The sequence below is a fragment of the Triticum aestivum genome, chromosome 3D, assembly GCF_018294505.1.
Source record: "Triticum aestivum cultivar Chinese Spring chromosome 3D, IWGSC CS RefSeq v2.1, whole genome shotgun sequence".
In the NCBI taxonomy this organism is placed as follows: domain Eukaryota; kingdom Viridiplantae; phylum Streptophyta; class Magnoliopsida; order Poales; family Poaceae; genus Triticum; species Triticum aestivum.
Window position 1 is genome coordinate 200,841,363 of NC_057802.1, and position 16,574 is coordinate 200,857,936.

The window sequence follows — 16,574 nt, forward strand, 5'->3', positions numbered from 1 at the left end:
GATGCATCCACGAGGGTGGAGGGCGCGCCCTATCCCCCTGGGCGCGCCCCCTGCCTCGTGGGCACCTCGTGTGCTCTCCGGACTCCATTTTCTTGCACGATACTTCTTTTGGTTGGTAAAAATTTATTATATAATCTCCCGAAGGTTTTGACCACCGTACCACACAAATATCCTCTGTTTTTTCCGAGTTGTTTTCTGCCAGAGTTGTCAAGGCCAGGCATCATGTTGTCCCCCTCCTCCAACAACGAGGGAAACGATGCTTGGCTAATGAAGATAGAGCTGAAGAGAGAAGAACCCGAGGAGATCAGCAAGGATGATGGGATCAAGAAGGCCATGGAGGACCAAGCTCCGGCAGCAGAAGACGAAGACATCCTCCAACCTCATCACAATCTTCTTACCCCAACGGAGATTGAAGCTGTCAAGATGATTGAGTTAGCTCGCATACAAAATAAGTATCTCACACGTGAAAATATTTTGTTGAAGGAGCATATCACCGCACTCAAGGGCATTATCCGCAAATTGGAGGATCTCCTGCGCTCGATGTGCGACTATCCATCATCACCACCATCTTCTTCATCAGCAAAGGAGAACAGAGTATCGGGTATGGGCACTCCCCTTGGCAACTGCCAAGCTTGGGGGAGGTTCCCCAGTATCGTATCACCATCACACTCCTATCTTTACCATATTTCTTAGTTCGGTCCTTTTGGTAATATCGTGATCTAGTAGAATAAAGTTTTAGTATGATTTAGTTTTGAGTTTTGCTTTATGATCCTTCTTTGTAATCGAGTCCGTGAGCTATATATAATAAAGATTAGTGTTGAGTCAAGGGCTTGTTTATCTTGCTATGATCGCGAGGGAATAAAAGAAAAGAGAAAGAATAAAAAGAAGTAAAGAGATCATATTGATCTTATGGAGAGTAATTACTTCACATATAAGGAGTATGATGAATAAAAGTTGTTGAGAGTTGACAAACATAGTTTTGGTCATCGTTGCAATTAATAGGAAGTAATAAAGAAAGAGAGGTTTTCACATATAAATATACTATCTTGGACATCTTTTATGATTGTGAGCACTCATTAAATATGACATGCTAAAGAGTTGATGTTGGACAAGGAAGACAACGTAATGGGTTATGTTTTCTTATATCTGAAATAAAGTATATTGTCATGGATCATCCAACATGTTGAGCTTGCCTTTCCCCCTCATGCTAGCCAAATTCTTTGCACCAAGTAGAGATACTACTTGTGCTTCCAAATATCCTTAAACCCAGTTTTGCCATGAGAGTCCACCATACCTACCTATGGATTGAGTAAGATCCTTCAAGTAAGTTGTCATTGTTGTATGCAATAAAAATTGCTCTCTAAATATGTATGATTTATTAGTGTGGAGAAAATAAGCTTTATACGATCTTGTGATATGGAAGCAATAAAAGTGACGGACTGCATAATAAAGGTCCATATCACAAGTCACAATATAAAGTGACGTTCTTTTGCATTAAGATTTCGTGCATCCAACCATAAAAGCACATGACAACCTCTACTTCCCTCTGCGAAGGGCCTATCTTTTCTTCTTGTCTTATACCTTATGCAAGAGTCATGGTGATCTTCACCTTTCCTTTTTACACTTTATCCTTTGGCAAGCACGATGTGTTGGAAAAGATCCTGATATATATATATATATATATATATATATATATATATATATATCCAATTGGATGTAAGTTAGCATGAATTATTATTGTTGACATTACCCTTGAGGTAAAAGGTTGGGAGGCAACACTATGAGCCCCTATCTTTCTCTGTGTCCGATTAAAACTCCATACCCATAAGTATTGCATGAGTGTTAGCAATTATGAAAGAATAAATGATAGTTGAGTATGTGGACTTGCTGAAAAGATCTTATATTGACTCTTTCCGATGTTATGATAAATTGCAATTGCTTCAATGACCGAGATCATAGTTTGTTAATCCTCAATGAAGTTTCCGATTCATACTTCACATTGTGAATAGATTGTTACTTGAGCATAAGAAATCATATAACAATATCTATATATGTTGTTGTTATAAGATTGATCATGATGCCCTCATGTCAGTATTTTATTTTATCGACACCTCTCTCTCTAAACATGTGGACATATTTTTTGTTGTCGGCTTCCGCTTGAGGACAAGCGAGGTCTAAGCTTGGGGGAGTTGATACGTCCATTTTGCATCATGCTTTTATATCGATATTTATTTCATTATGGGTTGTTATTACATGTTATGTCACATTACTTATGCCTATTCTCTCTTATTTTACAAGGTTTATATGAAGAGGGAGAATGCCGGCAGCTGGAGTTCTGGGCTGGAAAAGGAGCAAATATTAGAGACCTATTCTGCACAGCTCCAAAAGTCCTGAAACTTCACGGAGGCACTTTTTGTAATTAATAAAAAATAAAGGAGAAAGAATTAACCAGAGGGGGCCCACACCCTGGCCACGAGGGTGGGAGACGCGCCCTACCCCCCTGGGCGCGCCCCCTGGCAGGCCTCTGGTGCCCATCTTCTGCTATATGAAGTCTTTTACCCTGGAAAAAATCATAAGCAAGCTTTTGGGAAGAAACACCGCCGCCACGAGGCGGAACCTTGGCGGAACCAATCTAGGGCTCCGTCAGAGCTGTTCTGCCGGGGAAACTTCCCTCCGTGGGGGGGGGGGGGATCATCGCCATCGTCATCACCAACGATCCTCTCATCGGGTGGGGGTCAGTCTCCATCAACATCTTCACCAGCACCATCTCCTCTAAAACCCTAGTTCATCTCTTGTATCCAATCTTTGTCCCAAAGCCTCAGATTGGTACCTGTGGGTTGCTAGTACTGTTGATTACTCCTTGTAGTAGATGCTAGTTGGTTTATTTGGTGGAAGATCATATGTTTAGATCCTTTATGCATATTAATACCCCTCTGATTATGAACATGAATATGATTTGTGAGTAGTTACGTTTGTTCTTGAGGACATGGGAGAAGTCTTGCTATAAGTAGTCATGTGAATTTGGTATTCGTTCGATATTTTGATGAGATGTATGTTGTCTTTCCTCTAGTGGTGTTATGTGAACGTCGACTACATGACACTTCACCATTGTTTGGGCCTAGAGGAAGGCATTGGGAAGTAATAAGTAGATGATGGGTTGCTAGAGTGACAGAAGCTTAAACCCTAGTTTATGAGTTGCTTCGTAAGGGGCTGATTTGGATCCATATGTTTCATGCTATATTTAGGTTTACCTTAATACTTCTTTTGTAGTTGCGGATGCTTGCAATAGGGGTTAATCATAAGTGGGATTCTTGTCCAATAAAGGACATCACCCAAGCACCGGTCCACCCACATACCAAATTATCAAAGTAACGAACGCGAATCATATGAGCGTGATGAAAACTAGCTTGACGATAATTCTCATGTGACCTCGGGAGCGCTTTTCTCTATATAAGAGTTTGTCCAGGCTTGTCCTTTGCTATGAAAAGGATTGGGCCATCTTGCTGCACCTTATTTACTTTCATTACTTGTTACTCGTTACAAATTACCTTATCACCAAACTATCTGTTACCGATAATTTCAGCGCTTGTAGAGAATACCTTACTGAAAACCGCTTGTCATTTCCTTCTGCTCCTCGTTGGGTTCGACACTCTTACTTATCGAAAGGACTATGATAGATCCCCTATACTTATGGGTCATCAGGATTCACCGTGTGGGATGTACATACCTACGGAAATGATTTTCTGGGATTCACCGTGTGGGATGTACATACCTACGAAAATGATTTTCTGGGATTCACCGTGTGGGATGTACATACCTATGGAAATGATTGGGTTTCGATGCCTCACCCAATCGACACGAGCTCATTTGGTGTCCCAAGAGGGCCTATCCCCGACGGTTTCTGGGTCATGTGGGAAGGACCCCCCATATCACCCACACTCACTTGGCGACGGTTCCAAATGTCGTCGCGGAAAGGGGTTAAAAACCGTTTGTATAGCACGTCGATGTACCAGTGTATGTATCCCCACCTATTATGTAGTGATACAATGTAATGATATCCACATTGCAAAGTGTCTCAATATGCGGCTCTATCCTTGGTGGGACCTTCGAGTTCCTCTCGGATAGGATCGCATATTGGGCGTGACAGCGGAGGGGAGTACGAGGGTTCACTGGTTCGGCTGTGGTGTGAGGCTGTCGTCGCCGGAGAAGAACATGAGGTGTTGGTGAGTAGAGGAATGGCCTGGACGGCATTTGGGAGTAGGGTGGGCCGGTGAAGCATGTGCGGCAGCATAGCCGGCCACGGGAGGCGGTAGCAGGCGGTACCGCCAGCGGTGGTTTGGGCGGCTAAAGCAAGAATATCCGAGATTGAAGAAGCACTATAGCCGTTGGATGGACATCCAACGACCACTGCTGCTAGAATCGTGTCTTGACTATAAGTTGACAAAGCCTTTCGTACGCCTTAGTAGGCCCACAGGCCTTCCGTACGCGTCACTGACTATAATTCTCAAGAAAAAATAGTAGGCCCACAAGTGAGCAGCACATCTGTGGCAGAGAACATATAGCCCATTTGCGATTTATAATAATGTACAACCCATTTTCAATTCTAATGGAATTTACTACAACCCATTTACAGTCTCTTAAAATTATAGCCCATTTTCTAGCCAGGACAACGATTAATAATTTCAACCAACCGCTCAAAACAGAATTCAACCAAAAATCCCACATTTTGATGGGATCCGGTATATTTTTATCCCGATATTTCGAGTCAGATTAGATATAATTTCAAAATGAATTTGTATTACGTAAAAGTCTAACAAAATATTGTGCGCGCAATAAGTAATGAAATTAAAATTTTCAAATTCAAAAAATAATATTTTTGAAACTAATTGCCTGTTTGGTGCGTTTTTGTATATTTACAGCCCAGTTTTTTAATTACATCCCATTTATTATTTCTTAAAGCCCATTTTCTTGTTAGGCCTAATACATCCCTCCTAGGAAACATGTACAGCTGAGCGGGGTAGAAAATAACAAGTTGGCCTCGGTTGGGTATTCGACAAAAAAAGTATAGCTGAGCTAGCCATTTTCACCTTGAAAAATTAATATCTGGGCTGGATATTTGGTTGACATAAAAATAATAGCCTGGGCTAGACAGGCCACAGCCCGCCCAGTTGATACCCTGCTCCTCTGAACAACAACAAAAACATCGCTCAAGAAAAACTCCGCTTACACCTCAAAAAATAAATACTGCGCAAGCTGTTGGGTCCCAGCTGTGGGCCGCTCCTTGTGCAATTCTCTCTTTTATTGACTACTAGTCAATGTGTACGTGCAATGAACGTTAATTTGGAAGTATATTAAGTGCATGCGGATATTAAGTAGGATATTATTTGCATGTTATTATGTGATTAGCACTTCTTTTGGCATGAAATTAATTGCATGCTGAACGTGTTGAGCACTCGACATTGAAGCAGTCTAGGTCGTTGGATTGACATGATTTGATGGCCGAGATTAATTGGATCTGCCCCTTTGAATCTTTTTATATTGGTACAGATATAGATATAGGTTGACAATGGTCTAGGACCGTGATGTCAGGAAACCAGGAGGCAGGAAAAAAATTATAGTTGTATATAATAAGGAGGAACTTGCGTACGTACAGCTATGGCCCTGGTGGGTCCCTACTGTCATCCTCTCCAAGTAAATTCATCTCCTGATTCCTCATGTTCATTGACCATGTTGACAACGCTCAGCGCCAGGGCGAGCGCAACAACTCGAAGGACGACAGAGAGGGCCTTGCGGGCCCTAAGGATGGTCTGATACAGCGTCTGCTGCTCATTCAGGAAGCCAGGATCATCAGACACCTATGAGCACCTTCGAGAGACTGAGCCGGCATGAAACGGATGATGAGTTGGTCGGAAGATCATATGGTTTCACCTCTAACCTACCCGAGTTGTCGTATAGGCTATGAAAACATAAGATGATGAACTTATTAAGCACAGAAACATTAGAAGAGGATGATCTTCTTAACAAGCAAATCACTCGCATGAGATCAACATGCAAAACAATATGAAACATTATTCTCAGGAGGCACAGTGAATAGCTCGTGGTGTCCCATGCCACAGCATTCCAAGCTCAACTTTGCAATCAAACTCACAAGGCCTGTCATTTCATAGACAACATTCAGAACAAACTCTTAAAATACCTTACATAAGTCAACATTCATGTGACTATGCATCTCAGCAGAGTAAATATTTACTTCTAAACTGAACACAAGAATAGGAACAAACAATCAACGCTACTCACAACAAAGGGCGTCCCACTCCAAAATATCAAATGCATGTCTTCTGGCTAACATCAATGAGAAAATTTTGACAAGGTTTTCCAACTCCAATATATTAAATTAATGTCTTCTCTTCTTGCTAACATCAATGATTAAACTTTGACATGCTTTTCCCATTCAAAATATGGAATGCCCATCATTGTGGAACGGGGAGGGTTTGTCATCAGTTTGCACATTGAAATGGCACATGGAGCCGGATTAACCAGCGTATCTTTTTGTGCAGCTCCACTAAAATCAAACAATGTCTTGCTTAGCATGGTGGATTTCGTATTTATATGTTGCAAGGCGTTGAACACGTTGGCATCTCCATTCAAGTAGATAGTCTGGTGGCTCAAGGTGACGACGAATGATTAGAGAACCATTTGATGTATTGTGCATGATGAAGTATTATGGAGGACACAAACCATCTGAACATTTTGTGCAGTGCCACTGAAATCAAGCTGAGCATCCATGTCTGCATAAATACAGAAAAAGCATGATGAATATGATAGTGGTACTAGTTGATTAAACATACGCTTACAACTATAATCATCTTCATTATCTTAACAGGAAAAGATAGCAATACAATAGCTTCAATTAAACATTTATTCAAAACAATACAACAATATAAGTAGCACAACATAACAAAGCACAATCATGTGGATGAAGGCCGATACTGACCTCGTTTGTTACAGTTGCATCGGCAACTGGCTTGGTCATATTTTCCCCTGTGGAGTGAATTTTGCACTCCATGTGTTGTTGAGTTTCCCATGCTCTCTGCAGACTAGTCATGTCACGAGCGTCTACTAATACTCTGTAAAGCTTCTTGATCATTCCTTGTGTAATGTAGCACAAATAGTGACTACTTCTTTCTGCAAAGTGGAAAGACCAACTGGGCCCAATAATGCAACAGTTTGCCTTAACCACATTGGCTCCTTTTGTGCAGTTCAACTAAAATCAAAGTCGAAATAGAACCCAGCAGAAGTTTTGATATCCCTATATGCAACAATAGGTATAAAGGAAACAATTACTGAGAATAACGGCTGATGACTTATACTCCTAGAAGAAAAAACATCTACCTTATCTTAATGGGAAACAAAGCAGGAGAGTAGCAATTCTCAAAGAGTGTGATTCATTCATATTAACTGAGGCATTATCTTAACAATACCTTGTTTCAACATGTATAAAGAACGACAAAGCAGAAAAGTACCATTCCTAAAACAATGAACTAATTCATATTAATAGAGACATTATCTTCACAATACCTTGGTTAAACATGTAGAAAGAACTACAAAGCAGGATAGTACCATTTGTAAAACACTGTAACTGATATATAATAACAGAGACATTATCTCAACAATACATTTCTTAAACATGAACTCTGGCCGATCCCTAACAGAAATGGTACTCCTGCCGATCCCTAACAAGTGTTGCAGTTTTGAACTAAGATTCAGTAGTTAATTCTGAGAGTGGCATTGCTTAATTTTACCAGTGGCATTAGATTAACAAAAAGCATAAACAGTTCCAGGGGAGATTAGGCACAACAACACCATGTCCTTCCATCTACTTATAAAGGGGGTGATGCAGAGTTTGTTGTAACAAAGCTACAAGCATCATGTTTGGGTTGGTCCCATTTTTGTTCACTTAATGGGAAAAGACAGCAATTCAATAGTTTCAATTCAACATTTATTTAAAACATTACCAATACAAGTGGCACAGCAGCTCAAAGCACACTGCACAATCATGTGGATGAAGGCCGGTACTGACCTTTCATGACGCAGTCAAGATCACCTACGAATTTGCCAACACGAATAGGAAATCCAATCTCGTTTTGTGTAGTTCAACTAAATCAAGCAATGTCGCCGGTGTGACATTTAAGTTTGCTATAGCCACAAGCTGAATAGATATCCTTGTTTTAACAGAGGCAAAAAGGAAACAATTACTGGCCAATAAAGGAGGATGAAACATACGGCGAAAAAAAGAAGCATCTACCTTATCTTGATGGAAAACAAAGTAGGACAGTAGCATTTCTAAAATGGTTGCATTGATTTATATTAACAGAGAAATTCTCTTAAAACAACATTTGTTAAAAATGTAATTTACTTTTAATAGTGGCATTGCTTCAATTTTCTAGCGGCATTCTTAGATTAACAACAGCAAAATTATTGTAATGGACATGGGACATGCCAGCACCATGTGCGTCCACACATATAAATGGGTGATGCAGAGTATGTTGCCAAGTAGCATATCTGCGTTAGTCCCATATTTGTTCTCTTTCAACCTTTTATTATGTGAGGGCAACAAATCTAGTCCTGCACAAACTACCCGACCCCCCAGTTTCTTTCCTTTTTCAACAAAGAGATCGGTTCCTTACAGATGTGTGTACTGGGTTACCCCCTTTTTCCCTTTTCGACCAACAAAGCGGCTGGATAGCCAGTCTATACTACTTTCCCTCCCTCCTTTCCTCATTGAACCACGTCCTAGATTCATGCTCCACCCCGCCCCACCCTTCTTTCCTCTTTGAACCAAGACCTTGATTCGACTACATAATCGCAAAAGATCCACATGCAGCTAGAGCAATTATGGTTTGAAAGAAAGTTATACCTTAGGGTCGTCGGCATGTGGCTAGGCGTGCAGCGGGAGGCCGGATCTGCCACACTACGTATGGTAGCGAGGAAGAAGGGGTCGGAGGCCCTCCCGCACAGGCGTTGGGTGAAAGGGAATAGTGCAGCCGGTAGTGGATTGCCTCCCTCGCCGAAGGTGACAGAGTGAATGTTGCACCTCCTCCCCTTCCTTGTGCGACGGGATCCGAACGGCTCCTTCACCAGCTGTGAGGGGGGAGAGAGAGAGAGACAAAGGCCAACATAGTATTGTTTATATCTGGTGAAAAGGGTGAGAGACTTTGAATATACCAAACCCTAGAAAAGGAACGCTGAGCCTCCAGCGTGTATGTATATGTATATGTATATATATATATATGTAGTGCAGCGAGAGTGCGGAGAGTGCAAACCCTAGCGAACAAGCGCTGAGGCTCCAGCTTACATAGTACCTGTGTATACTACTAATTAATATAGTGGAGTGGTTTTCTTTTTCTCTCCATAACAATCGTTTTAAATTGTGTAAGTACAAAATGAAACTCTTTATTTAATGAAACAGTCAAGAAAACTACTTACGATCAACTAACGATCCACACGTCCTGGACACACTTCCTATCCTTCACGTGCGGTACACTACCCTCCGTTAAGTGAACAACCACACACGCACCAAATTATCGGAAAGGTGTGAGAGTGCGTACAAATAAAGAATTTTAATTTCAATTGTCGGAAAGGTTTGAGAGTATGTACAGTTTGCCCTCTCTCAATAATTATGGTTTGTTGTGTTTGGCCTAAACTTGGTCAAACTTTACAAAATTTGACTTCACCCAAATCTAATATGTAGAGTAAATAAAAATGGAGGGGTACTATGTCCATCCGGGTTTTTAGTCCATACCATATTTTTAATCAAAGTCTGACCACATATTTAGTTAATAGCTGGACAAATAAAATTACAGGGGAGCTGAAGACAAAGTTGAGAGAAGGCTTAGAAATCAATACAAAACATATGCTCTTAGTACCAACGTCGATGCTTTCTTCGAGGAAACATTTGGTTCATAGCCAATTGTGTGATAAAATTGCACCAACCTGAAAGACGACTGCGTCTCCAACGCAACCAAGGTGAACTGATGAAAGATATCATCGTTGTGGGTAACAAGCAGAGAGCACTAATGGAAGACAACTTGTTTTTTGTCGAAAATCGATCAGCTTCACCAGCCGATGCAACCATGAGATGCGACCATGAGCATCAATAGGTCATCGTGGTGATGCATCATCCATTTGGCATCAAGTTTGGGTGAGGCACCAATGAAGTTCAACAAATCCTCACTGTGGTCTGTTTCTTCTCGGTAATCAAGCTCGAGGAAGGAAGAACCACGTGGCAGAGGACGGTGAGGCTGAACAAGAATGGCCATCCAATTTTGTGCAGTTCCACTAAAATTGAGGAAGAGATGCCCGGGTATGGAGATACGCATCGCTGTTTGCAAAAATATAAAAAAAAGGGATATAGTGTTATTACTTTGTTTTGGCAGTGGTACAAGATTAACATCGACATCTCTTTTGTCCATAAGAATTAATGAAAAGTACACCAACAAACAGAAGCATCATGATTATCTTGATGGGAACTAAACCAAGATACCTGAGAAAAAAAAGCAGGACAAAAGCATTTATCGATGCCTCTGGATTGACATCAGCATTACTTAAAAGGGACGTCACTTTAACATGGGCATTGCTTCACTTAACCAGTGATATTATTAGATTAGCAGCAGCAATAGGAGCATATAGACAATGACCGCACAACCACCATGTACTTTTTGTCACAAAAAACATGTATACCTCCACTGAGGCATAAACCGGGACAACTTTTCGAGTGGCCTTTCCTCTATAATAGTAAAAAATAGGTGATGTTCGACTAGCCGACGAACCCTAGCTACTGTACTTGGGGAGCTGGGGAGTAGTGGTATAGAAGAAAACCCGCATGCAGCAGCCTGGGGAGCTGGACCAGTACAATGAATCATTAAATCCAAAAGAAGTTATACCTCGGGTGGGCGAGATGTCGCTTAGGCGGGCGGGCGGAATCTGCCCACACGATGGCAGGGAACAAGGGAGAGGAGGACCTTTGTCTGCGCCAGCACCAGCTCAGAGAGGACGGTGCGCATCGGCTTCCTCCATCCCCGACGGCGACAACGTCAATGTTGCACCTCCTCACCTTCCGCAGCGGACGGGATTCGGCCAGATCTGTGACCACCGGTGAGGAGAGATAGAGTGGACAATGTCATCTTGCTTAGATATGGAGAGGGTGAGAGAGTGAGACGCGAGAAACCCTATCAAACAAGAGGTTCCATATATAATGGACTAAGAAAATCTCTCCATACCAGTGGTTTTAAATAGAATACACGTGTTCCCGGAACAAAGAAACAAAAACTGGCAGACAAATCTTTTTTTAACGTACCAACAAAGAAAACTCGATCAATAACACGCCCCCGCTTCCAGGTCGTAGTTTGTATAGCTCACGTGTGGTCCCCGACCCTCCATTATTAAGTGCACAAATTAAAGGGTCGAATTATTACGTATGTAAGCTGCCTCTCCGTGTACAAATGTGCTCCATCGTGTACTCGCGCGTATGTCAGAGGCATAGTGAGTGTGTGTACATTTCTTCTTATACATAGTACTGCATTTATCTCACTTCATATTGTTTCCTACTCCAATGATATTCCTATCCTAGGAACAAAATGAGGCCGTACTAAGTTTGTGCGTGTGTAGAGAGAACGAGAAATCGATGTTGTGTATGAGTAGTCACGAGAGTCGTCACTATGTGTGTGAGCGCGCACACACACATAGACATGCATATCCATGTTTACGTAAAATTCTTACTTTCATCTTCGTCTCCATCTCCATCTCCAATCATATTTGTCCAACTGGCACATTATTTACGTTATTAATTACACAGCAATATTTACGTACGTCCAACTTGACCACCCTAGCCAACTCGAACCCTCTTGATCAGCCACGCGCAGTTCCCGCCCGAAACGGTATGTGCCGCATTCATGCTCCGTCAGAGCGGACGCGACCTCTCATTGGTGCCGGCATTGAAGCGGTGCGCCGGTCGAGGGAGTGCCACCCGCGTCGCTTCCCGGTGCACGCGACTGCTCCGCCTTCAAATGTCACCATGGTCGGCCACAAGATGCATGTAAAAAAGTTCTTGGGAGTCCGTGCTACAGCTAGTTGTCCTCCCCCTCCTCGTCTATCTCTTCCAGTAGTGAAAATAATTAATACTTATAATATGGTATAAAACTAAGAAATTGAGATGAGCCCAATAAACCAGAAAGGAGGAAGTACATTTTACCACATGACACACCAAGCCACCATACACTCTCACATACTACCTCCGTCCTAGTTTATTAGTCCCCTATGTAATTTATGCATGATACTGTATATGATACTCCCCACTATGAGTAGCATTATACGCATACAAAAATGGACCGGAGGCAGTACGAAGCTTTCTCATATTTTGTTTCATGTATGTATCCTGACTCCAAGGTTGCCCCATTACAACATTTCATCAATTACAAAGGAAAACTAACACACATGCTGATGCATCTCAATGATTCACATATTGTAGCCAATATTTACTTCACAACTAAAGAAAAAAGTTTTAATAGTGTGTACAAAAAAACTACTATATGGTCTCTATGACTTAAATCCTAAACCCTAAACAGGATTTAATTTCCTAGCTAGGTAGACCTATCGAAGGAAAGAAGCCTGGCACACCCTCGGATCATACGATGCTTTTGTGCAGTACCACTAAAATCGAGCTAAACATCCCTGTTGGCAAAGATATTGAAGAAGTGTGTTTAGAATAATAGTAGTGGAACTAATTCATGAGACATAAACTCATCACAAATAGAAGCCGGTAGAAGTAGAGAAAGATCCACATGGAGATGGAGCTACGTGGGGAGCTGCGGCAGTGGAGCAAACCGGCTCCAAAAGGAAGTTGTAACTGGGACGTCGGGTGTAGCTAGAAGGGCAGTTGGGAGGCGGCATCAGACCATACCATGTGGACCCCCGATCGGGACGCACCGACGGTGGGTTTTCTCCCTCGCCGCTGTCGACCGCGTCTACGCAGAACATCGTCCCCTTACCCCAGCGGCGGGATCAGGCTGGATCTATGACCAGCGGTGTGGCCACCGTCGTTCTATGCTTGTGAAGAGAGCAACCCAAGCAAGCAGGCTTGTAGCAGGCTCCTGCTAGTGTATATATAGTGGAGCGGTTTTCTTTTTCTCTTCATATCAACAATTTTGTATTGCGTACGTGTCATTGAAGTGTGAAATGATGGTTGCTTCGTCCGACTAACTTACTGTGTGATTTGACTGCTCCTGAGTGGCCCCTACACGTACTCCCCCTATGTGTATGACTGTTCCTGAGTCTCCCTTGTACTTATCTCTATTTTCTTGCATGACACGTAGAGAGGATGCGCATAGAGGAATTTTGTTATTGCACGTTGTTACGTACTACTAGTACCTACTCCCTCCTTCCGGTTCACTACTAATACTCCTCTGTCCTGGCTTATTGGTCCCCTTTGTACTCAATTCATGGGCTCGTTTTCCTCAAGAAATTGTCTTTACCAACGTATTAATATCGGGAATGCATGCGTGAACAACGAATGATTAAACCTTGCTTGCAACATTTTGACAAAGCATTGACTTATGAACATGTGAATGTGAGGGACTACAACCTCGTGATGCATGCAACAGTCACACGTACACATGGACGCAAAAACGTGTGCGGTGGCCTAATGCATGCATGTCCGAGCACACGAGGAACACACACAGTCACGCTCAAGTGCTCAACCTACATGTGCATGCACACACATAATCAGCCAGGGTGAGCTAGTGACCCTATAAACACCGAAAAATGTATATATTGACCGCAATGAGCATATTATGAAGTCCATTGACCGTATTTTAACAAATATACAGTGACAGACTGTGTATTTATCTTGTTTCAAATTAAGCCATATTAACCGTAAAGGAGGCAGTATGGACTAGCATTACTTTGTTGTGTCCCGTCAACTTGTCAAACAAGGAGAAGCTTGCAGGATGGGAGAAGCTTGCGCGTGGTGGCTCGCGGGATAAGGAGAAATTTTTGACTAATGCAAGCTCTCCCTCGCTCAGGCGGTGGACGTGCAACAGTTAATTCGGTGTCAGATTGCCAGAAGCATACACTGTACTAGTATCATTATTGTTCGACTTCCCGAAGAGGCGAACAACTGAGCGCAAAGTTTACTACTCCGAGTACTAGTATTATGTAGTACTACTAGTACTAGTACTATACAGGTATGTACTACTAGGAACCACATGGTGGAGCGTCTGCACTCTTGTTTTATTTTAATATGTGATAAAGCAAACTTTAACACATTTGGTTCGCATGTGGTAATGGAAATTGATTGCATGGAACACTCGCAACAGTTATCACTTAATTCTGGTTCCTATCCTGCTAGAAATAGGAGCGCTCAGTAATATTTTCCCTTTTTTTGTTATTTAGTATGTAAACAGGTCAGCAAACCTTGCGGCGCATCTTTGTGCGAACCGTGCTTGCTGCACTTTGAATGTGACCGAGAGCTGGCTTGATGAAACACCTCACTTCCTTTTTCTTTTTTGCGGGGTACCTTGCTTCCTAGTGACTAGTCTCTTGGTTGATCGTCCTAAGATTACTTATATATGAATAAAGCTCTCTCTTTTACCCACAAAAAAGATTAAGCCATATTAACCGGAAAGGAGGGAGTATGGAGTAGCACTACTTTTTGGTGTGTCCCATCAACTCGCAGAACGAGGAGAAGCTTGTTGGACAAGGTGAAGCTCGCTTACGCCCTCTCCGTCTACCTCAAGCCTGGTGGCTCGTAGGACGAGGAGAAGCTTTTGACTAATGCAACCTACCCTCGCCCAGGCGGTGGACGTGCAGCAGTTCATTCGCTGTCGGATTATCAGAGGCATACCCTGCAGTACCAGCATTGTTCAACTTCCTAAAGAGGCGAAGAGCCAAGCGCAAGGTTTAGTAGTACTACTCGTACTACTAGGTATACAGGTACTAGGAACCGCATGGTGGAGCGTCTATACTCTTATTTTATTTTAATCTCTGATAAAGTACACATTTATTCGAGAGAAGTGCGGAAAATGGCAGCCCAATAGTACTATTAAAAAACATTGAACATGTAATGATGATATCGATCAACCATGCTCAAATATATCTTGGACTCCGTGCGAGCCCGTCTATGTGTGTTCTCACTCCTCGTCTCTCTCAAGGAACGGCGGGTTGGCCATTTTGCCGTCAATTGAGATCGGTTTTCTCAATTCCGGTCCCACATGTCAGTGATATGCCAAGAGGAAGTGCGTTGATCGATAGGCCATACGCGTACGTGGTTTTGCACCTTCATACTACTCCCTCCGTCATAGTTTACAGGGCACGCTTCATTCTCATGCATTTCTCTCCATGCATTTCCACCACCACGCGTTTGATTTAATGCTCAATTAATTAGGGCGTGGTAACCGCAATCAAGTCCACAATTTTCTCTCGATGTAGGTGTGTATGCAGAGTGGAGTAAGTTCATGCATGTGTGTACCCGGGTTGGAAGCACTGCATGCATGTGTGTACACATTATTTCCTCTAATAATAGACGTTGTGCTATAACTACCAATGCTATTTTTCAGGCAGATCGCTAGTCGCCTTGGTCCTAGAGATTGTTAAAGCGTGCTCTATAAACAATGATGGAGGGAGTAGTATGAGCGGATTCAAAGAAGAGCGTAATTATGGTTGCTTCTTCCGAGCAACTTACAGTGGGAAAAGTGAGGCTCATGATTTGACTGCTCATTACTCACTATTAGTGCGGTGCAACGACCGGGCTGAGTCTCCCATGCGGTTGTGCACTACTCCCTCCGTTCTTAAATATTTGTCTTTCTAGAGATTTCAACGAGTGACTACATACGAAGCAAAATGAGTGAATCTACACTCTAAAATATGTCTATATACATCTGTATGTGGTAGTCCATTTGAAATTTATAAAAAGATAAATATTTAGGAACGGAAAGAGTATAATTTGGTGCATTGCACATGGACCTGGATGTTGAAGAGGCTTCTGGCAATGCTATCAAGCTTCCAACATTTGTTTACATAATTGACGTACTCTACAAATAATTTCCCAGCGACATGAAATTGTACAATGCTCTGAGCTTTAAGCTCTGGTTTCGTGTGTCTTGCCATCCATGCTCTTTCGGAAAAAATAAAAAAACTAACTTCCTTGCTAATGCATCTCAATGATTAGGAGATCAGACCTAATATTTACATCACAACTGAAGACAAAGTTCTGAGAAGGTGTTAAATTAAAATTGATCCATGCTTTCATTGGACGCAACTTCCCCCCAGCTCTGTTTACATCAACAAGGCATGTTGGGACAAAAAGTAGCTGTCAGGAGCATGCAACATTCCGATCATTTTGTGCAGTTCCACTAAAATAGAGTTGAGCGTCCCTGTTCCAAAGATATTAAGTGTGATTACAATAATAGAGGACTATTGATGAAACAATAAACACACAAATAGAAGCCGGTCACCTTTGCAGTCTCTCTTAAGACTAACTAGTTGGAGAAGATTAGGCTCAGAGTTGGAGGAGGAGGATA